Raw genomic sequence first — 25,961 nt, 5'->3', positions numbered from 1 at the left:
AGACAGACCTTTGCTCTCAAGGAGATTACATTCTAATGGGAGGGGACAGACAACGGATAAACAATTGAATAATAATATAAATAGTAATGAACATATAAAAAATTTATGTTCTATTCTTTACTCTTTTCAGAAGCTCATTTTTTCTTCCCAGGCTACAAGAGTAGCTTTGTAATGGGTTTTTCCTTCTCCTTTTCTGATACATCTGCCTCACTAATATTCTTATATAATAATTCAAATATTACTTTTTTCCCTAGCTTAAAACCTTCAGTGTCTCCCCAGTGGCTACTTCCTTGAGCAAAAATACCTTAGCCTGACATTCAAAGTCCTCTACAAAATGGCTCAGCCTACATTTTCTAGCTCTTTTTTCCATTATCCTTATATATCCTCTACTCTACTCTCTAGCCAAATAAACTAGTTACTTTCTATTACTGACATATCTAGTTATTTTGTTTCTGCTTCTTACTCTAATTTCTCATCTTTCTTCATTGGATTTTCTCTCCTGTCCACCATTCTTCAAAGCACATTTGAAATGCGACTCCCCCCCAAAACACCCTTCATGATTCCATACATTTGTGAGCTCTCCCTCTTTTGAATTTCATAGCATTCATTATTTTTTACCTTTTTATAGAGCACCATCCTATATTTTTTCGCTTATTATAATGTAAGCTTCTTAATAGCAGAATTTTTTCTTACTCGTTTTGATTTCCAAACTGTGCTAAGTACAATGTCCTGAAGATAACACATGAGCAGTAAATAACTCTTGAATTAAATTAACAATGTGTCTAAGCCTGGCCTCCACCTATATCATCCATCTTTATCTTAACAGGCAAGAATGTTTGTATAAAAGCCAGTAAATGACCAACATATAAAAAAATATGCTGCCTCATTATGGAGAAAATTGTTTTGAAAAGTAAAACACCTCGAATGATTAAACCGCCTCAGTTAAATTGTAAAAATTAAGTATACAATAGAAATATACTGAAATATATCTGTATTCACTTAGTTCAAGTGATGAGTAAAAGTATATCTTGCTTATTAGGAGTGGGGGAGATAGGAAGAAGAGAAGAGGAAAAGACTGGAGAGTAATTACTTTAGATATGAGATGTTGACTTCCTTGAAAATTTAGGCAATTTTATTGACATATTCATTCAACATTTTTCAGTAAACATGTATAGAGCAGCTACGACCTGCTCAACACTGTGCTAAGCCCAGGGAGCACAAAGATGAATAAGGCTTAATATTTGCCTTCAAGTAGATGGAGCTCAGTGAGAAAAAGATGAATAAACAGATAGCTAGAGGAAAATGTAGTAAGTGTTACAACAGAAGGATCTGCTAAGTGCAACTGGAGAACTCAGGCAGGAGGTTCTGTAAAGGTCTCAGGTGAATTAGCTCTTCTACTGAGAAAACAACATGAGAGCTGGGAAAGGCAGGCCTTTATGCTTTCAGAGTATTTATGCTCTCTTTTACCTGCAGACATTATAGTGATAAATTGATAATATTTTAAATTGTATTAATGTCACACCATGGAGGTATCACTATCTTTTGGAAATACTGCTTTAAGATATTTTATGAACTTCTGATTAGGAATGACAGTGGATGCATGTATTTATTTATTCCTCACCCTTGAAAAACCACACTAAACTGACAGTAAAAGAATTTTAAAACTTATAAACTCATAAAGATGAAAAGAAGGAGAGAAGAAGGAAAAGAAAATAGGAGAGAAGAAGATGCCAGATAAGCTATATAAAAAACATTTCTGAAATGCTGGAAGATAGATGGATGAAGAGTAACTGCTTACCAAACTAGGTAAAGCTAAAACCTCAATAGATTGAAGGAAGCCCATAGGAAGCTGACAATTTTACCTCAAAAGCCCAGAAAGTCTCAGGATATGGAAACACCAGGTATCTCTGAAGGTGAGATGCTAACATTGCAGAGAAGGGGTGTATGAATAATATAAGACAATTAGTTGAAAGTTTACCTAAGAAACAATTAGATGCCAGATCCCTTCCCTGACCCCAACAGAAGGTCAAACAAAGGTTTACACTCTGTACAGCAGAAGACAGGGTAAGAAGCCGTATTGAGTAATAGAGGATGGAATGCAAATCCCTATACTGAAGGTGAGACCTGCAGTTTATTTTCTGGTTTAGTTTCCAGAATACAGACCACTAGACTTTTGCCCTCCAAACATAAAATTGGAGAAGTCCTCTCTAGAGAAACTGAAATGCCCAGATAAAACATGTACATACCATATATGAGATTTAGGATCTCTCAGTTAAAAAGCCATGTTACCACCTAATCACACTGTAGTAAATCTCACCAATTAATACATTCTCATTATAAAGGCTTTGCAAATAATTATGAAGCCCTTATTCTTAAATATAGAGAGACAGCCAAGGATCACCAAACATGTGGAGAAATCTTCTAGCACGAAAGAGAGAAACCAAAGCATAGATTCTGGAATCTGAATGGGGTTAGGTTTCTGGACGAAACATGAAAACTAAAAGATAATGAAGGAAGGCCTTCAAAGTTTTGAGGGAAAATTATTTTCAATCTAAAATTCAGTAGCTAGTCAACGTACTTATAGAATATAAGAACAAATCAAGTGTACTTATAGAATAAGAATATTCTAGTATATTCCAGGCTGCAAAAAATTACCTCCTATCTTCTGGAAAATGAACTCCATTGTAAAGTTGGCAGTACATCAAGAAAGAGATTCAGGAAGGAGGGACCCATCCCAGGAAAAAAATAAAGGAAATGTCCCAGGATGATGGTGAGGCCTCTAGGATGGACATTTGCAAGAAAAAATAATGTCACAAAGAATTGAAAGGGAAACTGACTCATTTAACATTGACGTGCCTATCACAACAGGGAATGCCTATGGAAGGTGAACTCAGTATAGTAGTATTGAGTACTCAATAATGTAGTAACATGGAAATGGGTGGTGGCTGAAGAATAAACACACAGATTATCAAAGGGAGAAGATTTGAAAATTGAAAAAAATGACTCAGTCAGTGTGTTCAATGACTGATCTGAAAGAAAATTCTATCACTTTTTAATGTTTAAAGCATGGCTGCAGGAAACTCTAAGAGATGAAAAATTTAAAATCAACTCCATTGACAAAGTTTTGCTCATTGATTTATTTGAAAAACTCTTGAAATACACTGAAATACTTCCTCAATGACAGCTGGATTATGCAGGAAGTATTGTTGCTTGTTGGAGGTGTCATTTGTACCTGATTCTAATTCCTGAAATAAATGTCATAGATGTGCCTCTCTCTTAAAAATTGTGAAGCAAAATAGGAGATGAACCACCACGTTTAACCTTCCTCCTAAAATTAAAACTGGCTAGAAATTAAAATTCTTGCCATAACTGCTAGGTCCCTTGAGACTCCCCAGAAGTCTTACAATAAAACTTCAACTTGGGTTAAAGCCACTTTGAGTGGCTACCTATTCCCTTCAACAATTCCTAATTGGTATGTGTAATAAAACATAAGCCATATAAATTATTATTATTATTTTATTTATTTATTTATTTTTTGTGAGGAAGCCCAGCCCTGAGCTAACATCCACGCTAATCCTCCTCTTTTTGCTGAGGAAGACCGGCTCTGAGCTAACATCTATTGCCAATCCTCCTCCTTTTTTTTTCCCCAAAGCCCCAGTAGATAGTTGTACGTCATACTTGCACATCCTTCTAGTTGCTGTATGTGGGACGCGGCCTCAGCATGGCCTGAGAAGTGGTGCGTCTGTACGCACCCAGGATCCAAACCTGGGCCACCAGTAGCGGAGTGCGCGCACTTAACTGCTATGCCACAGGGCCGGCCCCAGCCAAGGTTTCATGGGAACAAGATTTCATGGGAAATTTCCTCAGCTTAGCCATTTAGAGATTGTTCTTTAATTAAGAGTACTTGATTACATTTTCATTCCTACAGGAAGAGTCTACAAGTATAAAAGAAACACTTTCTTCTTCACCTCAATCTAGCCTCAACTCAAATCTTCTCAAAGTGCTTCAAACATACTAGCTCATGAATACAAACTTCATCAGGAAGGCTGGCTGCTGTGGAGAATTGGCCTTCTGCTTTGGGTAAATCAAAAGAGGAGAAAGACAGAAAGTTATATTGTGAGCCAGGAATGCACAATAGGCTCCGTGTCCAGCTAAGTGAAATAGATTTATTGAGTAAAAACAACAAGCAACCCCTTATTTTCAAACATAATCTCTTTAACTTTACATGGAATTAGTCAAATTATGCTATTTTCCCAAATTAAATAAATTGGACTAGATTATTCAGCCCTCTTCCAGTTTCCAACAAACCAAGCAAATGCTCATCACAAGGCAATGAAAACTCAATAATTGGCTCAAAATTCACAAACTTACATCTGAAGTCATCAGCTGAATCCCTAGAAATAAAAAACATAAAACCTAATATTCTCCCCAGCAGGAATAATCATTTTTGTCTCCCCAAACTAACCTACCCCAAAACCAAAAACAATCATTTGAACAATGCTCATATGGTACAAATGTATACAACAATTCCAAAATTAATTTCCTGAAGCATTAAAGTTCTAAATTGTGGATGTAATCATTAGCTTAACTAGTAAACCTTTCAAAGTTCTGGGTTTCTTTTGAGATGATAGTAACATATCTCAGGAACAGAGAGAAAGGATCCTTAATATGTTACCTTCTTAAAAACTGTAGGAAAGAGATGTTAGTCAGCATGGGAAAGTTTCATATGTGACTAAACATATGATCTATCATTTGGTAATCTTTAAGCTATTTAATAGCCATACTGAAAAAGAATCTTTGCTTCTCACTGAGTTAAACTTCTTGGATTTAACTCAGAGTCATGTCCATCAAAGCTTTTCTGGGGCAAAGAATGAGCCTGCACACATAAGACAATTCCAAGAAAGATATTTTCTAATCGTAACCAAACACTGCCCTTCCATCCTCAGCCTGAAACTATACAGTGAGTTCATTCTAATATAACAATTATTATAAAATCATTTTAGAAGATCCTTGACAACAGTAAAATTGACATTATTTCAGTGTACTCACACATTTTGCGCACAGGCTCAGGACATAAAGAGGCAAAACCATCTCTGATGCTTTCTGACAGATTGGAGATGAACTGGATGCCACAGGGATGCACACGCCAAGGACATCTAGAAGCCAAATGATAAAAAATTAACATCTCCAGATTCTGACTGTGCAGACACAGGAGCAACTCTGAGATTTTTAAACTCAGAGTATACCATCAAGAGAATCAAGTCCATTTTTTCTTATGCTTTGTTATTTTTCAAGATTTCATCAAAAATAGCGTCATACTGTGAAACCAGGTTTTCTATATCAAAAACTTAACTCCTCTGTAATTTTTTTATGTTAGCCTCAGTTTTCATTTCAAGAGGGATAGATTTTCAGACAGGGGGTTGGCTTTTTAAGAAGATTCATTCAAACATTTCAAGAGATTCATAACTAGAACTTCAACTCATTCAGAGAAAGAACATCTTAAGGCCATCTAATATAGCGGTTAAGACAAGCTTTGAAGTGTTGGAGTCACCTGAATTGGAGTCAAGTTTCTTAAAGGTAAAATGGGGCTAATACTAACACTTCCTTCATGATGGGGATATTAGCATTAAACTTAGCACAGTACCTGACACATAGTGTTTAAAAAATGTGAGATTTATTATTTTAATTATTAATCTCCATTCACTCAAAATTCATGTATATTTAAGAATCACCTTCTTACTTCCTTTGCAGGTAGTCTCTCCTTTTAAATTGATGAAGGTAGTTAGCTATTGCAGAAGATTGCTTCGTAGTCAAAAGGAGAAAGGCAAAAAGCTTTAATGGTAAGACTAAGAAGTTTCAACAAGCTCAGGGACTACCTCAAAACTCAAAACCAACATCAAAAATCAGTAGCAGAGTTCTCAGAAATGAAAACAAAGCAGTTGTAGAGCATTATGTAACATCTGGTAAAAGTGGTAAGACCTAGTGTTAGGAGCTGCACTATGGCTTGTTAAGTTACCTCTACCTCATACAATGTCACTAGACAAGTACAGCAGACTCCTTAGTTCTGTCTTGGCCTGAGTGTCCCCAAAATCAGAATAAAATAAAATGCCTATGATTGAATAATTTATTTGAACACAATATTAGGAAGTATGATCAAGGGATAAGGGAAGAGAAACCAGAAGGAGAGAAAATAAATACAAGGATATGTTATCAAGTCAGTGCCATTATGAGCAACTGGTTGCTTAATCTAGCAAGACTTTCTGAGAAGCCTTATGAAATTGACTTCAGAATGATGTCCAAGGGAAGAAAAGGGGAAGCATTCATCCATGGGCTCTCATTCCCCAGAGGGCCACTCTGAATGCTGTCACTTCCCTTGCACTTCCAAGGTGCTCATGCCTGAGTGTCAAACAGGTTCCCACAGTTGGTCTTATGCCATGTGTGGGTGAGACATTATTAATTTGCATCTACATGAAATAACTCAAAGCCTGAATGCAACTGATACCAAAAGCCATGGTTGAAATAAGTGTTAAGGATTTTAAATGATGCACAGGAGTTCAGCATACAAAAATCAATCAATATAATACTCCACATTAATAGAATGAAGGAAACAAAAAACATGATCATCTCAATTGATTCAGAAAAAGGATTCTATAAAGTCCAATACCCTTTCACGATAAATACACTCAACAAATTGGAAACAGAAGAAAATTTCATAGTAATGAACATGATAAAGGGCATTTATGAAAAACCCACAGCCAAAATTATACTCAATATGAAAGACTGAAAGTTTTCCCCCTAAGATCAGGAATAAGATGAAGATGCCCACTTTCACCATTTCTATTCAACATCATACTGAAAGCTCTAGCCATAGTAATTAGGCAAGAAAAAGATAAAATAAAATGTGCCAAAATTGGAAAAAAAAAGAGCAAAATTATTTTATTCACAGATGGCATGATCTTACATACAGAAAATCCTAAATATCTATAAAAAGGCTATTAGAGGATGTCAGCATCATGGTGGAGTGAGCTTTCCCCTTAGACTCTCCCTCCCTAAGATACAACAAAAAGGAAATTCATATACCAACAGAGGACTTTCACACAACACAGAAGACATCTGAGAGACCCACACAGACTTACACCTGAAGGTGGGTGCTGGAACTGCCAGAAGAAGTGGAAGGGGGTAAGGAGAACTCCTCTCCATCCCCAGTGGTAGCCACCCCGGGACCAGGACTGCACAGCTCTGAGGGTGGGGGGAGGGGCAGCCCTCCGCAGAAAAACCATTGCTCTCCAAGTTCCCTCACAGCCCGTGGGGAACTCCCACACAGAGGTGAGTGAACTGTTGAGGGAGTGTCTTCATCAAGCTAGCACCCCAGGAGAGCAGATAGTGAGGGACGAGCAAGAAGCCCTTGGGATTGGGCAGGTGAAGAAAGCGCCTCGCCCCCTGCCCAGCGCTTCAGCTCAGCTGGTTGGCCAGAGTGCCTGTGAATCATGGCAGGCTCAGAATACACAGCTCTTGACCCCCACCCAGTGGCAGCAGGTGGAAGCTGAGATCAGATATTATCAGTATGAGGAAAAACAAACCCAGGCTGTCAAACAGTATGAAAAAATATATTAAATCTCCAGGCCAGAAGGAAAATGACAAGCACCCAGAAATCAATCCTGATGGCACAGAAATTTGTAATCTAAATAACAGAGAATTCAAAATAGCTACCATAAAAAAGCTCAACAAGTTACAAGAAAACACAGATAGACAGTTCAATGAAATCAGGAACTTCTCCACAAAAGAGATTGAAACTATAAACAAAAGCCATCAGAAATGTTGGAGATGAAAAACACAATGGAGGAGATAAAAAAAATCTGGAATCTATAAAGAACAGAATTGACAATATGGAGGAAAGAATTAGCAATATAGAGGATAGGAATGCAGACATGTTCCAGGTGGAGGAGTAGACAGAGCTAACACTAAAAAGAAATGAAGAAATTCTCCAAGAAATATCTGACTCAATTAGGAAATGCAACATAAGGATTATAGGTATTCCAGAAGGAGAAGAGAGGGAAAAAGGAGCAGAGAGCTTGTTCAAAGAAATAATAGCTGAGAACTTCCCAAACCTGGGGAAGGAGCTGGAAATACAAGAGAATGAAGTCAATAGATCTCCTAAATATATTAACATAAAAAGACCCTCTCCAAGGCATATGGTAGTAAAGCTGGCAAAAATCAATGACAAAGAAAAAATATTAAGGGCAGCAAAACAAAACAAAACAAAATAACCTACAAAGGAATTCCTATCAGGTTTTCAGCAGATTTATCAGCAGAAACCTTACAGGCTAGGACAGAGTGGATTGGTATATTCAAAATTCTGAAAAACAAAAACTTTCAGCCAAGAATACTCTATCTAGTAAAAATATCCTTCAGATATGACGGAGAAATAATGACTTTCCCAGATAAACAAAAGCTAAGGGAGTTCATTGCCACAAGAATCTCACTACAAGAAGTGCTCAAGAAGACTCTCATACCTAAAATAAAAAAAGAAAGGGGATACAAAGCCTTGAGCAAGGAGAAAAATAGGTAGAAAAAATCAGAAAAATGGCAGCTCTCTCTCAGAATAGGTTAGCAAACACTTAATTATAACATCAAAGATAAAGGGAAGGAAAGCACCAAAAATAAATATAACCTCATGACTTTAACTACAAACTCACAGCACAAGGTGGAATAAGTTGTGACAACAACAACTTAGAAGGGGAAGAGGAAATGGATGGAATTGACTTAGTCTAAGGAAATAAGAGGCCATCAGGAAATGGACAATCTCATCTACGAGATTTTTTATACAAACCTCATGGTAACCACTAAACAAATAATCAGAACAGAAATGCATATGATAAATAAAGAGAAAACTAAGAAAATCATCATACAGAACTACTAAACTGAATTGGTAGTCCAAAACACATGGGAGGAGAAACAAAGCAAATGCAAAAGAACCAGAAAATGAGTGATAAAATAGCAACATTAAGCCCTCATATATCAATAATCATTCTAAATGTAAATAGACTGAATTCTCCAATCAAAAGACGAAAACTATAATAATTAAAACAGCATGGTAATGGTACAAAAATAGACACACAGTTCAATGGAACAGAATTGAAAGCCCAGAAATAAAACCACACATCTATGGACAACTAATCTTCAACAAACGAGCTAAGAACATACAATGGAGAAAGGAAAGTCTCTTCAATAAATGGTGTTGGGGTAACTGGACAGCCACATGCAAAAGAATGAAAGTAGATCATTTTCTTTCACCATACACAAAAATTAACACAAAATGGATCAAAGACTTGAATGTAAAACCTGAAACTATAAAACTCCTGGAAGAAAATATAGGCAGTACACTCTTTGACATCAGTCATAGAGAGATCTTTTCGAATTCTATGTCTACTCGGACAAGAGAAACAAAAGAAAAAATAAACAAGTGGGACTTCATCAGACTAAAGAGCTTCTGCAAGGCAAATTAAACCAGGAACAAAATGAAAAGACAACCCACCAGCTGGAAGAAAATATTTGCAAATCATATATCCGACAAAGGGTTAATCTCCATAATATATAAAGAACTCACACAACAGAACAACAAAAAAAAACAAACAACCTGATCAAAAAATGGGTGGAGGATATGAACAGACATTTTTCCAAGGAAGATATACAGATGGCCAATAGGCATATGAAAAGATATTCAACATCACTAATCACCAAGGAAATGCAAATCAAAAGATACACTAAGATAATCACCTTACACCCATTAGAATGGCTATAATCACCAAGACAAAAACAACAAATGTTGGAGAAGTTGTGGAGAAAAGGGAATCCTCCTTCACTGCTGGTGGGACTGTAAACTGGTGCAGCAACTATGTAAAACAGTATGGAGATTCCTCAAAAAATTAAAAATAGAAATACCTATTGTTCCAGCTATCCCACTACTGGATATTTATCCAAAGAACTTGAAATCAACAATCCGAAGAGGCTTATGCATCCCTATGTTCATTGCAGCATTACTCACTGTAGCCAAGACATGGAAGCAACCCAAGTGTCCCTCAACTGACGATTGGATAAAGAAGATGTGCTATATATATACAATGGAATACTACTTAGCCATAAAAAAAGACAAAATCATCCCATTTGCAACAACATGGATGGACCTGGAGGGTATTATGTTAAGCAAAATAAGCCAGACAGAGAAAGACAAACACTGTATGATTTCACTCATATGTGGGAGATAAACTAACACACGGACAGAGAAAACAGTTTGGTGGTTACCAGGGGAAAGGGAGTAAAGGGGGTGGCCACGAGGGGTGAAGGGATGCATTTATATGGTGACTGACAAACAATAATGTACAACTAAAATTTCACAATGTTATACACTATTATGACATCAATAAAAAAAAAAGGCTGAGTTAATAAACATGTTCAGCACTGTTTCAGTATAAAGATCAACACACAAAAATCAATTATAGTTCTGTATGCTAAGCAATGAGCAATGTGAAAATGAAATTAAGAAAATTATTTTATTCATAACAGCATCCAAAAAATGAAACATTTAGGAATAAAGTTAACCAAGGAGGTGCAAGACATACACTGAAAATTATAAAACATGTTGAAAGAAATTAAAGACCTAAATAAATGGAAAAACATCCCACGTTTACAGATTGGAAGACTTAATATTGTTAAAATAGCAATACTACCTGAAGTAATCTACAGATTCAATGAAATCCCTATATGAATCCCAATGACATTTTTTGCAAAAGTGGAAAAGCTTATCCTAAAAATTCATATAGAAGTGCAAACAACCATGAATAGCCAAAATAATCTTGAAAAAGTACAACAAAGTTGGAGGACTCACACATCCCGATTTCAAAACTAATTACAAAGCTACGGTAATCAAAAAAAAAAGTGATACCAGCATAAGGACAGACATACAGATCAATGGAATAGAATTGAGAGTCCAGAAATAAAGTCTATGGTCAATTCATTTTTGAAAAGAGTGCCAAGACTATCCAATGGGAGGAAAAAGAACTTTTCAATAAATGATGTTGGGGCAAATAGTATCCATATGCAAAAGAATGAAGTTGGACCCCTACCGCACACCATATATAAAAATTAGCTCAAAATGGATCAAAGACCTGAATGTAAGATCTAAAACTCTAAAACTCATAGAAAAAAACATTGGGGTAAATGTTCAAGATCTTGGTTTGTTAATGGACTCTTAGATATTATGCCAAAATCACAAGCAACAAAAGAAAGAAACAGATAAATTGGACTCCATCAAAATTAGAAACTTTTGTTATAGAAGTACAGCATCAGGAAAGTGAAAAAACAACATTACAGAACAAGAGAAAATAGTTGCAAACCATTTATTTGATAAACAAATACAATACAAACACATTCATGTAAATAAATGTTCATAGCAGCACTAATCACAATATCCTAAAGGTAGAAACAAACTAATTATCCATCAACTGAAGAAGGGATAAACAGAATATGTTAAATCCATACAATGAAATATTATTCAGCCATAAAAAGAATGAAGCACTGATAATGCTACAATGGGGATGAACATTGAAATCATTAAGCTAAGTGAAAGAAACCAGACACAAATGGTCACATATTATATAATTCTACTTATATGAAATATCCAGAGTAGGTAAATCCACAGATAGAAAGCAGATTAGTGGTTGCCAGGGGATGGGAGATGTTGGAAATGGGTTGCAACTGCTTAAGAAGTACAGCGTTTTCTTTTGAGGTGATGAAAATGTTTTAGAACAAGATAGAGGTGATATTGCACAATAATGTCAGTGTACTAAGTGCCACTGAATTGTACATTTCAAAATGGTTATTTTTATGTTATGAATTTCACCTCAATTTTTAAAAAATGATGCACACATGTGTCCAGTACAGTCCTCTCAGTCCTAAGATTTCTATAGGTCTAGCTAACTGAAGTCAAGTCACAGTTAAAGCAAATAGGTGGGTTTTCACCTTCATCCACCTCCTGAGTAGAAACCATTCTCTCCTCTCATACCAAGTGAGGATCAACTTCTAAAGCAATATTCTGGGAGATCCTTTGATCTTTGTGAGCTTGAAAACACCCTGGCACTCACCATAGAGTTAATGATTCTCTTCCGCTTTCTCTCAGGAAAAAAAAAGAAATATAAAATTTGTGACTATCATCCACTGTTCGTAAATGTCATATTAATGTTGATGTGCCCCTTTACAAAATAAATTATAACCATGGCAGTAAAAGTAGAGGGAATGCAATGTTGGCTAAATTCCTGTAAGAAGTCTCTAGTTATCCAGAAATCACGCTTGTTTGCTGTTTTATATTTGTCTTAGAGAATAGAGGAACTGAAGTGGGTTGAAAGGTGGCCCCAAAAATGGTCTGTCCATGTCCAAATCTCTAGAACTTGTGAATCTTACCTTATTTGGAAGAAGGATCTTTGCAGATGTGATTAAATTAAGGATCTTGAGATTAGATTATTCTAGATTATCAGGGTGGGCCCTAAATCCAATGGCAAGTATCTTTATTACACCAAAGAGGAGAAGACACACAAAAGAGAGGGAGATGTGACGATGAAGACAGAGATTGAAGGGATGAAGCCATAAACCAAGGACGTCAAGGAATGCCTGGAGGCACCAGAAGGTGGAAGAGGCAAAGAACGATTCTCCCCTAGAGCCTTTGGAGGGAGTGCAGCCCTGCCAGCCGACACCTTGATTTTGCGCTAGTCATCCAGAAGTATGAGAGAATAAATTCCCATTGTTTTACGCCACCAAGTTTGTGGTGATTTGTTACAGTAGCCCTAAGAAACTAATACAGGAACATCCTTTTGTGCCTTAATGAGTTGAGAAAGCCGTGGCCCTCATTTCTTCGTCAAGGAGGGATAGCTTCCCTTTGAAGAAGCTGTTTAGCAGTAACCATAGGACTTGGCTGTATGTTGAGGTAAAAGTCCTCTGTGCCCATGCCTGCAACAATCTTTAACAAGACTAACTGTCATGCAAATCACATTCGAACTTTGGCTAACATCGCCTTGGATAAGAAGGAAAGGATAACAAAAAACATCTTTGCTCTCTGCTTCTTATGATGCTGAAACTTCCATCTCGTGCGTTTAAAAATAAAAGCAAGGCTAGGTCAAATAAGAGAGTCAACTCTAACTTTTTCAAAGATATAAAACAGGAACTAAGTTCCTCAACTCCCAGAAGCCCCGATGCTACAGAAACCAGCAGCGGGCCTTTAGCAATCTTCCCACAAGTCATCAAGGACCACTGCATCTGGACCCCTGCTGGAAGAGTCCCTGGAGCTCCCTTTTGACGGCTGTTTTTATCTACCCAAAGAGCTTATTACAAGAGAGAAACCCATTTATGTCTCTGTCTCAACTGTGGCAGTGAGAGGAGGAGACTTTATCTGAGTATGAGTGTGTGTATGTGTGTGTGTCAGTCATATAATGACTTGCCTAGGGGCTGAGTACTATATATGTATATATTACATAGGTAATTCGTAATTTTCTCAACAACCTTGAATGAATATATTACTATGTTTGCATTCTGGAATAGGAAACTGAGGCTTCGAAATAACTTCTCAAATGTCACACAGTACATGGAGGAGTAGACCAGTATTTGAACCTATGTCGTGTGACCATAAATCCTGTATTCTTTCCACTGTACCACACTCCATCAATGTAGACACTGCTTAAAAAAAAAACAGGTATATTCAGTTTAAATTTAAGATTGAGGAACAGTTACCAGCTTTTTAAAATTTGGATCCATGAAATAAATCAATTATGTGTTATTTCTTAACAAACTCCCTTAACCTGCTCATCAAGACATATGTAATACGAACCCATTTCCGAAGATCTATGTTCTTGTTTCCACTATGTTTGAAACACAATTTATTCATGTTAAACCGGAGGCATGTTCTATTCCCTGCTGCTTTCCTTGCTATAAGAGATGATCACATATATGTACTGTATAGAAACTCCATTCAACATAGCTACAAAAGGCAATTAAACTGGGCTTAATAATTTTACAGTTTTGTTTGCAGCCTCAAGAGGAACAAAGCTACATGAGTAATCCCTTTTATGGGATCCTTCTGAGATCAGAAAGGAATAATTATTCATTGATTAAGGCACAGTAAATCTGCTACATACTAAGGATAATTTATTGAACTATGAAACCACTGTGCAATCACTTTTTTACTATCACTCATTCATGCACAAAAAGAAAATTATAGATACACTTAGAAAACAAATGCTGATACCAAGGAATATTTTGCGTTTATTTTAGATTAAGAGCTACTGAAAATCCACCCATACAATACCAACACTAAACACAGACACAGATACACACACACACACACACACACTTTTATTATCAGTAATGTCCTCATTTTATTCAATAATGATTCTGTGAAAGAAAACTAATATTAAACAGTCTGAAAATACAGTACATCAGAAGTTAAGAACAAATCTATGCTTTGCACTTGGAATAAAGCCAACCATAAAAGAAACACATCATACGTTTAATACCACAGCAAGTGAGTACAAGGCTAAAACGGGTAATATCTGTTTAAAGTTTCTTACTAGAGGTATAGTATGTGCAACTGAAGAATCATCATTACTGAGTAAATACACATTTATTATGGGTACATTGTACACTAGAACTCTCTGAAAAATAATAAATAAGAAAAACATCCTCTTTTAATGGAACTCAGAGCTAAAAAGGACAAGAAACTCACAGAACTGAAATACACAGATGAATGTAACTGCATATACAAACATATTTGACACATTGCATAAACATAAATTCATCCTTTTAGACTTCACCACATATTAACTTAACCCACAGCCAGGTACTGGAGAAAAAGAGGTGAATGGGAGAGACAAGATGACTGCCTGCATGTCTGATGGGCATAATGTATAAATCTTTAAGGGCTTGTACATACATCACAAGGACAAAGATGAACAAGCATAAAGAGTGATGAGGGAGGTGCTGAGGATTTAGTGGTCACCCACAAGTCCCCAGTATACAGTGATGCCTACTAAGCCAACAATATCAAAAATTCCTATATTTTCATGCAGCTTCACTGAGGTAGACACCATACCTCTCATCTCTACTAATAATCCTACATCTTTGATCTCAGATGCCCACTATACTACTGCCATCCAAATTTGCTTTAGCTCTAACCCAGAGTGGGAAGAGGGCACATAGTACCAAATTTTGACTGATCAGCTTCTTCCGACCTTCCTGATAACCTCCTTGGACACACAAAACCATGCCTCCTAATCCATTTAGGATCTAGATTATTCCTATTGTTCAGTAAATAACACAAAGGAAGTCTACATTTCCCAGCCCTCCTTGCAGTTAGAGGGGGTCATGTAGCTGAGTTATGGCCAATGGAAGTGATGTATGCCACTTCAAACCCTGGCCCCTAAAGCCGGCTGCACAAGATACCACCCTCTCTTTTTCAATCCACTGCCTGTGGGACAGCAAGGTAAGCTTGCACCTTACATGCTGAAGAAAATAGCATTACAGCAGGGGAAGCTCCTGGATCCCTGAATGACAATACAGTGCAAAACTTTCTATTTTTTTCGTCTCAGGCCAGGAACAAAGAATTTCCTCTTTAGTCCTCGGTCACTTCAGTAGTCTAGCAACCAAATTTCTAAAAGCTTAATAACCAATATCATGTTATGCTTGTCTGTAAGGAACTAAGATACAGAAGAGATGAGAGTAGAAAGAAGATATAACTGATTTGTCAAAGGAAAAGTAAGTTGAAAACTGGCATTCTTTCTTTGAGACAGAATTGTTCTTTTCTAAACCCATATTATTGCTTATGCAACTCTCCACCACCCCCACCACCATCACACCACTGTCAACCCCACTGCTACCTCCTGTGCCAGCTACTGGACTGTCCTACATTGTTTTTATCAATTTATGTGCTTCCAGACTTAATTCTCAAATCATCTTCACAGAAAATATTCTCCAAGTAACCTCCCCATCCCCCATTTGATCGCTTCCTCTCTGAATCCCCTGGCATCTACACACACTCCATTCAAGTGATAACTATTGGTCATGTGTTGGACTTCCCTGTGAACACTTCAAAGGCAGGAATCCCCATTTTTGGCATCTCCAACATCCAGTCCAGAACTCTGCCCAGTGTAGGTACTTATAAATATTTATTAAATCCATTCTTAGTAACTGACATTACTATTCGATAAAGTTTTTGTTTAAAACTTTTACTTTTGTCTTTCTAATAAGATTTTAAGCTGTTTGAAGTCAGGGCTGTATTTTGTACCTTTTGTCCCCCACAAACCTACTTCTCTGCCATGCATTAAGTAGATAACCAAATAAACATATTAAGCAACCATGTAATATTCACTCTTTATATTTTTCCAAACGCTCAGAGAATAGTTAGAAAATTAAAGTCTATTTAGAATTTTTTAAAAATGTGTACATTCCACAGTTATTTATGGCTTTCCCTCTAATTCTGAGATATCTTCCTTGGCCACACATGGAAAGAAAATTTAAGAAATCTTCAGGAATGGATACTGAAAGAGTACTAAATAGGATAGTACTAATAGCACTAAAAGTGTCCTATATTTCATATAGAAAATTAAAAGAAACAACAGGCTTTTTTCCCATTTCTAATGGGTGCATAATTAACCTCCTACCAGAAAGTTATCAACTTACAAATAAAATTTTATTTCCCATTACTTCTTTTTTTAAATTTTTTTTTTTTTAATTTATTTATTTTTCCCCTAAAGCCCCAAGCGATAGTTGTAAGTCATAGTTGCACATTCCTCTAGTTGTTGTATGTGGGACGCGGCCTCAGCATGGCCGGAGAAGCAGTGCGTCTGTGTGCGCCCGGGATCCGAACCCGGGCAGCCTGCATCGCAGCGCACGCACTTAACCGCTAAGCCACGGGGCCAGCCCCCCATTACTTCTAACACTAGCCATTTCTCCTTATATTACCCTATATTTGCCTACTACATAATCATTACCATTCATTGATAAGGTTATCCCTATTAGGAGAAAAAAATTATCTCAAGCTACTTTAGTTTCTACTTTTTGAGATCATCTAAATTTCATTTATTAATTCTTTGCTGTCTTATCCACTTTCTGATTTTATTTAGTTTCCTATATAGATACACCAATAGAAAGAGGCTATTCATGGATAGATGAATATTTCAGTACACATGACAGCAAATTGTTCATTTATCCTAATAAATTGGCATTCTAGGATATTCAACAATAACTGAAATTTGTTAAATGTGTGCTTTTGCACAAATACAATGAGCCACTGGTCAAGTGGACAAGGTAATTCCATCCAATGAGGAGCGTCGTGTTGGCCATCCAGGGTTCCTCTTGTGTGATGTCCACTCTATTGTATACTTTACATCTCTTAAGCACCTGAAAATCTACTGTAGTGTCTTATTGCTTACTCATTTCAAGTCTTGTCAGCTGAAGAGGTAGTTGCACTAGATAACACTTAATATTCCCCTCAATTCTGAGAATCCATGGCTCTAAGCCATAGGTGCCTCCCACAGAGACTGTATCTTATTCCTATTTGTATCCCTATCATGGACTGAATGTGTCCCCCTAAAATTCGTATGTTGAGAATTTAACCCCAAATGTGATGGTATTAGAAGGTAGGGCCTTTGGGAGGTGATTAGGCCATGAGGGTAAAGCCCTCATGAATGGGATTAATGCCTTTATAAAAGGGACCCCAGAGAGCTCCCTTGCCCCTTCCATCAGTTGAGAAGATGGCTATGAAACAGGAAGGGGGCCCTCACCTGACAGCAAATCTGTCAGCACTTTGATCCTGGACCTCCTAGCCTCCAGAACTGTGAGAAATAAATTTCTGTTGTTTATAAGCCACCCAGTCTATGGTATTTTTGTTATAGCAGCCCAAACAGACTAAGACAATCCCCTTACTATCCAACACAGTTCTAGACAGAGTAGGTAATCAATATGAACTCGTTGAATTGTTTATTGACTTACTTTAAGCTTTGAATTTATTGTTTCCCTTTTATCTTACCTAGCTATGTAGAGTGTATGGAGACCAGAGCTTACGGGAAGGGGAAAACGTGCTCCCTAGAATCACACTAGGTGTCAGGCATTGAGGTGAATACTAAATCCTAACAACCTTGGAGGCGGGTGTTATTTTATTTCCATTTTACAGATGAAGAATATAGAGCTCAGAGCAATTACTCGCTCAGAATCACAATGGTAATAATAAAAACATAATTGGCAGGATTTGAATTCAACCAACAATTGTCTGCTTACCATACGTCACCCTCTGCCAGTCCCTCCACAGTTTAACCCCAGCACCTTACAGAGTTCCTGCACAAAATAGTTACTCACTAAATGTTTACAAGATTAATGCTTCAGTGTTGTTCTTTGAGCTAAGAGGAACGCTAACGAACTCTAACAAGCTAGTGACCACGTGGGACTTTCTAGCTTCTCTTACTCCTCTACACTCATCCTCCATATTTCCCCTGAAACTTGAAGACACCTGTTTAGGAGGCCCACGGTAGAGTTTTTATTTTAAAATTGCATCTTTCTCGTCTACGTAAGAAAGTCATCTTGCATTCCTTTGCTCTTTCTGGATTAGGAAAGATAAAGTGGAAAAAAAGAAAGGCTTTCAGAGATAATCAATTAAGATTTCTCTGGAGGCAGAGGCCAGGAAGGCTGGAGAACACCATGGAGAAAGGATCCTAGTGGCTGTGAGATTGAGAATAGGAATTTGGAACTTGCAAGAGATATATCATGTGAGTTAGAAGATACGCACTGTGTAATACATGCCCTTTCTTTTGATTTACCTAAATTCTACTTTATTCACTAAAGTTCATATGTAAGTCGAGTTTTATTTTGAGGGAACTCAAAGAAGAGGACAACAAGATAACTAACAAAGACATTAAATGAAGGGGCACTCAAATTTTAATAAGAGAAATTCAGTCCCTGCAAAATCCTACTATATAGTTGTCAAACAAATATTTAAGTGGGCTTAAAATTGGTAGCCTGTCTGAGACATTGACATGATCCAGCCAGGCCCTGACCAAAGTTTTCTGAACTGAAAGAAATTGCCTTAAGAGTGTAGCTTACAGTTTCATCAACCATTTATCTGAATCTAGAATGTTGGTACTAATTGCAGTTTAAAGAAGAAAGTATCAGAAAAGATTGGACATATGAGCTTCATTTTGTATTTTACTACTGTATACAAATCAGCAAATTGACAATCTGTATCAACAAAATAAAAACACATTGTTTTAATGCTGTTGTTTTTGGCATTGGATATTTTTCATATACATATTTCGTTTAAGAATTTCAACTTTCATTTTTTGCTAAAATATCTTTCTTTTATTAAATAACAGAGATCTTTTATTCATTCATTATAAAAAAGCCTCCACTTATTGAATCTAGTATCACATGCTAGGCACTAAATCCTGCATATTCAGAGTGATCAATGTAGATACTTGATGAGTCTCTATGTCACAACAATATATAGTTTATCAAGGAAGATGGGTATTTTTAAAATTACACAAACAATTGCATAATTTCAACGTATGATGGTGTTGGTTATTTTAACATCCTTACTTGGCAATAAAATGATAATCCTATATTGGTCTCTCAATTTTTTTCTGGCCCATGAGGTACAGAAATTTGGAAACCACTGGAAGTAGGATGTAAGAATAGGTGAAGAAACTGGAGTAAAAGGACAGAATGAGAGAAATAGTATTTAGAAAGCAAGAATGTTTTAATCAGAGTAGATATTTTAATGGTTCAAGGTCTGAGCGGTAGAGCATTTTGGCCGTGATAATCTTTAGTGTGTGACTAAGTCAATAAGCTGCTGAAGCAAACTGGAGATAACTACGATTTGCTGTGGACTTCTCATGTGCCAAAGGTGTTACATGTATTAATCATTACAACGTAGATGGGTCATACCACAACTATCATTCTATAGGTGAAGGAAGTAAGACACAAAGAGGTGAGGAAACGCCCAAGGTCACATAGCTAAAAGTAATTTAACCCAGTCTGTATTCAGAAGTCAATCTTTCAACTTCCATGCTCTACTGCCTCCAATGGAAAATGTCATTGGAGTAACAGAAACCAAAGTACAACGAGACTAGGGAAATGGATGGGTATGATGGCTGGAAGAAGACTGTGAACCAAGTTGCAAGATCTCCAACAAATATCAATCAATACACAAAAGGCTTTTGGAGTTGTTTGGTTACTGGTAACCAATATAGCTTGAATATAAATCAGAGCACCCCAGAAAACAATGGTATATTTTCCCAGGAGCCAGTGAGGTTATTTATTTCTTTTTCACTTCCCAGAAGTAATTAAATTCAGTGGCTTAGCATCCCTGTGAAATATGATTCAAAATGTAGATTTATGGGAACTTGTTTATGATGGTAATCCCACCTTAGCAAAAAAGTTATAGACTCATAATTTCACACCTCCACTATCAGATAGAAAAGATTCTGTTTTCCATCTCTGTCAACAAGCTGGGAGGGACTTTATTATTTTTGTATATTTTTAAATCTAGCTGTATCACTTCGGTCAATCTATCCAGGAAGACGGTATCTAGAATCAGTTGGAATATAGAGTAATGAACACATAAATCACTCTGTAGTCATCAAATTGAATAAAAATTTATGATTCTTTGATGTCCAAAAGGCAAAACAAGTTATTTTTTAAATGGTGTATCTCTTAATTACTCATTAAACACTATAATCTTTATTGATAGATGTTACTAAAAAGGTATGCATCTCTTCTTATTAACTAGTTTAACCCTCATGAAGCCACATCCAGCCTTCTTTCTGTTCACCATCACTATGTTCCATTTTTACCACATTTCCTACATCAGTCCAACATAGAAAGCAAATTTAGACATTCTCCTAAACAATTGGCCACACTGGAATAATATACTATTCATCATTATTATTTAAATCTTGATTTTATTAACTGAGGAAATTTACTTTTTGTAATTAATTTCTGTGCAATATACAAAACATATTAATTTAATAGTTATAATTTAAAAATATACCTCACTAATTTCATCTGTTTGTCCCCCAATAGTCATATATATATGTACTTACACATATTTTAAAATTATTTTCATGAAATATAACACATATATATAGAAAAGTCCATAAATGGCTGAATGAATTTTTATAAAGCAAAGCCACATATAAGTACCTCTGAGATCAAGAAACAGAATATTAATATCACCATTTGGAAAACTCCTTTTGAAATAATACATCTAGGCAATGATCATCAATGACTTCTAACCCTGCTGAAAGAGAGAAAAGTGGATGCTATGTTCTTTCTACCAGAAGTAAACAACATCACCTATGATGTATTCTCCCCCGCTCCCTCTCATTGGAATCTAAAATAAATCAAGCTCTGGTTCTAACTTGGGGTTTACAGGAAATACAGGGGACAGAGGAACATACTAAACAACACCAGGGAGATGCGTTTAGCAAATATCAAGACTGTAGACAACACTGTAGGGTAAATGATCCAGTTTCTTCCAACAACAAAAAAAAAGTAAGAAAAGGAAAAGAGAGGGAGTAGGTGCTTAAATATGAAAAGGACTTAATTGTAGATTGACTATATATTTTTTCATCCAAACTAGGATATTTTAGACAGTGAAAAGAAATGCTATTGAAATGGGACTCTTTGGACAATCTAGAAAGTATAGTCACTTTGTATAGCAGCCAAATAAAAGAGTTGGGCCATTTTGTGGGTCCTGATTTGAACAAATCAAATGTTTAAAAAATTGGAAATATCAGAAAAATTTAAATAATGATTGGATAACTGATGATGTTAAGAAATTGCTAAGTTTCTTGGTATGATAATGGTATTGTGAATATGTGTTTTTAATACCTTATCTGCTACAGATACATAAAACTATTTACACATTTGAAATGACATGATGTATGGGATTTGGCCCAAAATGATCCATGTTGTAGGTAGGGGTAGTAGGGTAATAGAGATGAGATAAGATAGTCCATAAATTGATAACTTTGAAACTGGGTAGTAAGTAAATGTAAGTTAATCAAATTGTTTTCTCTGCCTTTGTTTATGTTTGGAATTTTCCACAATTATTTGCCTTGACATTTAGTTTATAAAAAAATATTGCCAACACCTCAGAAATCCCTCATATGCCCACTCCCAATCACTCCTCTCTTGCTCTTCTCTAAAGTTAACCATCCTGCTTTTTTTCCTACCTTCATCACTATCTACTCATCACCAAACACTATAATCTAGGTTTTATAACAATGGAAGTAGACAGCACAAATTCTTCCATGTATATTTTTTAAATCTACATTACATATATAATGTGATGTGTATTGCTCTAGTATATTCATTTTCATGGTTGTATTATATCTCACTGTATGACTACAACATAAGTATTTACCCTTCCTAGGGTGATTGGACATTTGGATACTTTCCAGTTTTTGGCTATTACAATGTGTTCTGGGGACACAAGTTCATTTATTTCTATTAGGTATGTACCTTGGAATGGAATTAGTAGGTCAAAAGGTATACGTATCTTCAACTTTGGCAGATGATGCTAGTTTTCCAAATTGATTGTTCAATTCATATTCCCACTAGCTGGGTGTCTTAGTCTGTTCAGGCTGCTATAACAAAATACCATGGACTGGGCGGCTTATAAACAACAGAAATTTAATTCTCACAGTTCTGGAGACTGGAAATCGGAGATCAGGTGCCAACATGGCTGGGTGAGAGCCCTCTTCCTGGTTCATAGCCAATGCCTTCTCTTTGTGTCTTCACACAGACACAGAATAATGCCATTTTTAATAAGGCCATTGATAAACAGTGATTCCTAATTGTAATGTTATTTTAGTTTGAGTTCCTCCAAAATAGAAGGAGCTAGGGCTCCCTCTAGGATCTCTTTTATAAGGAATTAATCCCATTCATGAAGGCTCCACCCTCATGACCTAATCCTCTTCCAGAGGTCCTACCATCAACTATTAATACCATCAACTTTGAGGGTTAGAATTTCAACATATGAATTTTAGGGGGACACTAACTTTAGACCATAGCACCAGGTAGAAGAATTTGTATTGTTGACACTTGGTATTATCCTTATTCTTAATTTTAGCCATTCTGGTGGGTGTGTAGTGACATCTCATGTGCTCTAATTTGAATTAATAATTGAGCACCTTTTCCTTACGTTTATTGGCCATTTGTATACATCTTTGGTGAAAGGCCTGTATACAAAAAAGTCCATTTTTCTGGAGGATTATCTATCCTTTTTTATTTATAGAGTTTATTTTTAGTGTTCAAGGTGGAAGCCTTTTTTGGTTAAATTTTTTGGAAATACCTACTCCCACTCTATGGTCTGTCTTTTGACTCTTTAATAATGTCATTGATAAAGAGTGATTCTTAATTTTAATGTTGTTTGGTTTGAGTTCCTCCAAAAATACACCCAAGACAAGCATTGCATACAAATAGTTTAATTAGGAAATCATCTTAGGTAGCAGAGGTGAGGGAATAAGGAGAGTTAGACAGGAAGGAAATAAAAGCTAATGTATGTTTTTGACATTATCACTGTAGGAAGTATGGGTTAATTCCACCTGAACCTCCCAAGAATTGTACAGAACGCCTTCCAGAATTGTCTGTCTGAAGGACAGGAGACTGAAGCATTTATCCCAGTTCTTGCCCTATTGTTTGAGGATTGTGCTTAGGGGCATTAATCCTACACTCCCAGGCTGTGTCTGCACACTGGCCAAGAGATTCCTCGGTGCTGCAAAAGGCCATGGAAGAGAAGTCATGAAACACTGTCACAGTGGTGAGTCTTAGCCAGCCTGGAACTATCTATTCACCAGCTTGGCTGAAATTAGAGATGGGTCAAGGGAATGTGCATGGGGCACCAGTCACAACTGCTAAAATGTAGTCCAATTTAATAATATTTTCCTCTGTGATTAATGCATTTTGTGTGCAGCTTAAAAAAATTTCCTATCCCAAGGTCATGATGATATTCTCTCACATCATTGTTTAAAGTATTATTTTTGCCTTGACATTTAAGTATATAGCCCTATTGGAATTTATTTTTAATTAGGGTGTGATGTATGGTCAAGTTTCACATTTTTCCATGTTAGCATCCAATTCTTCCTGTATCATTTATTGAAAAGACAAATCTTTCCCCACATTGCCACCTTTGCATTAGTCAAGTATCCACATATGTGTAGATCTCTATGGCAAAGATGACTGCAAATTCTCTATCATTACTTCCAATAAGAGGCAAAATATATTTCCATCCCCCTCTCCTTCAATTTGGACTGACCCTGTAACCTGCTTTGACCATCAGAAATGTGGCAAAAGTGATGCTGTGTGACTTCCAAGACTAAACCTTGAGATATGGGTAGTTTTTGCTGTTGTGTGTTTGGAACACTCTCTCTCGGAACACAGCTGCCATCTTGTGAGAAGTCCAAACCATGTGGAGAGGCCAAATGAAGGAGACTGGAGGTGCTGTGAACAGACATGACAATCTCACAGCCAACAGTCAGCACCAACTGTTAGACATATGAATAAGTCATCTAGGAAATTCCATCCCTGTTGATATTCCCAAAGACTGCAGCTACAGCAGACATCATATGGAGCAAAAGAACCATCCTGCTGAGTCCACAGAATCATGAGAGAAAATAAATGTTGATGTTTAAGCCACTACATTTTGAGATAGTTTGTTACACGGCAATAGATAATGAAAACAATACTCTTCTGGGCTCTCTGCTCTGCTCCATTGGTCCCTTTATCTATTCTTGCCACACAGTCTTAATTCCTGTAGCTTTATAGTAAGTCACAATATCTGGTAGAGCAAGTCTTCCTACCTTGTTATTCTTCATCAAGATTGCCTTGTCTACTTTGACACCTTTTATTTATATAGATATTTTAGAATTTTCTTTTCAAGTCCCACAAATTATCTGTTGGGATTTTGAATTGAATTGCATAGAATCCAAAAATAAATTTGGGGAGAATTAATATCTTTACAATATTGAATCTTTCAATCATGCTATAGTTCTCCATTTATTTAGGTCTTCTTTAGCATCTCTCAATAATATTTTATAGTTTTCTGTATAGGTCTTCTGCATCTTTTGTGTCTAGTCATTTAATACTTTTATGTTATTGTAAAGGTATATTACAAATTGTATTTTACCTTATTGTTATTGGTACATAGAAATACAATTGATTTTTATATTAATCTTACATTCACCAACCTTTTAAAATTTACCTATTAATCCTAAAAATATTTCCAGAGATTTTTTATTTTATATGTACCCAATCATATCACATTCAACGAAACTTTTATTTATTCCTTTAAAGCCTTATTTCTTTTTTCCTTGTTTTTCTTTTTCATTTTTTTTTTACAAGTAAAACATTGCAGCATTGAATAAACGTGATGATAGCATTCTTGTATCAGTTTTGATCTCAGACAAAAGGATTTTAACATTTCACCATTAGGTAAGATTTTACTGTAGTTTTTGAACATACCTTATATCAGATTAAGGAAGTTCTCTTTTCCTCCAAGTTTGCTGTGTGTATATCGTGAATGGATGTTGAATTATACCACGTTTTTACTTACTCTACTGAGATAGTAATGGGATTTTTCTTTTTTTTTTAATGTAGTGAATTACATTAATTAATTTTCAAATGTTAAATTGACCTTCCATTCCTGGAATAAAACCTACTTAGTCCTGATATGCTACCCTTTTTATACATTGCTGGATGAAATTTACTAATATTTTCTTTAGGATTAAAGAATTAGACTAGAATTATGTATGTTAAATAATGTATTTATCAGGTTTGGTATTAAGGTCAAAGATATTATGGCATGTGCTTCTGGCTTCCAGTGTTTCTGTTGAGAAGCCAGATGTCATTCTAATTAGTGCTTCTTTGGA

This window comes from Ceratotherium simum, chromosome 19 (assembly GCF_057802395.1).
Source record: "Ceratotherium simum simum isolate JZ-2026a chromosome 19, ASM5780239v1, whole genome shotgun sequence".
NCBI lineage: Eukaryota > Metazoa > Chordata > Mammalia > Perissodactyla > Rhinocerotidae > Ceratotherium > Ceratotherium simum.
This window is presented reverse-complemented; position numbering follows the sequence as displayed.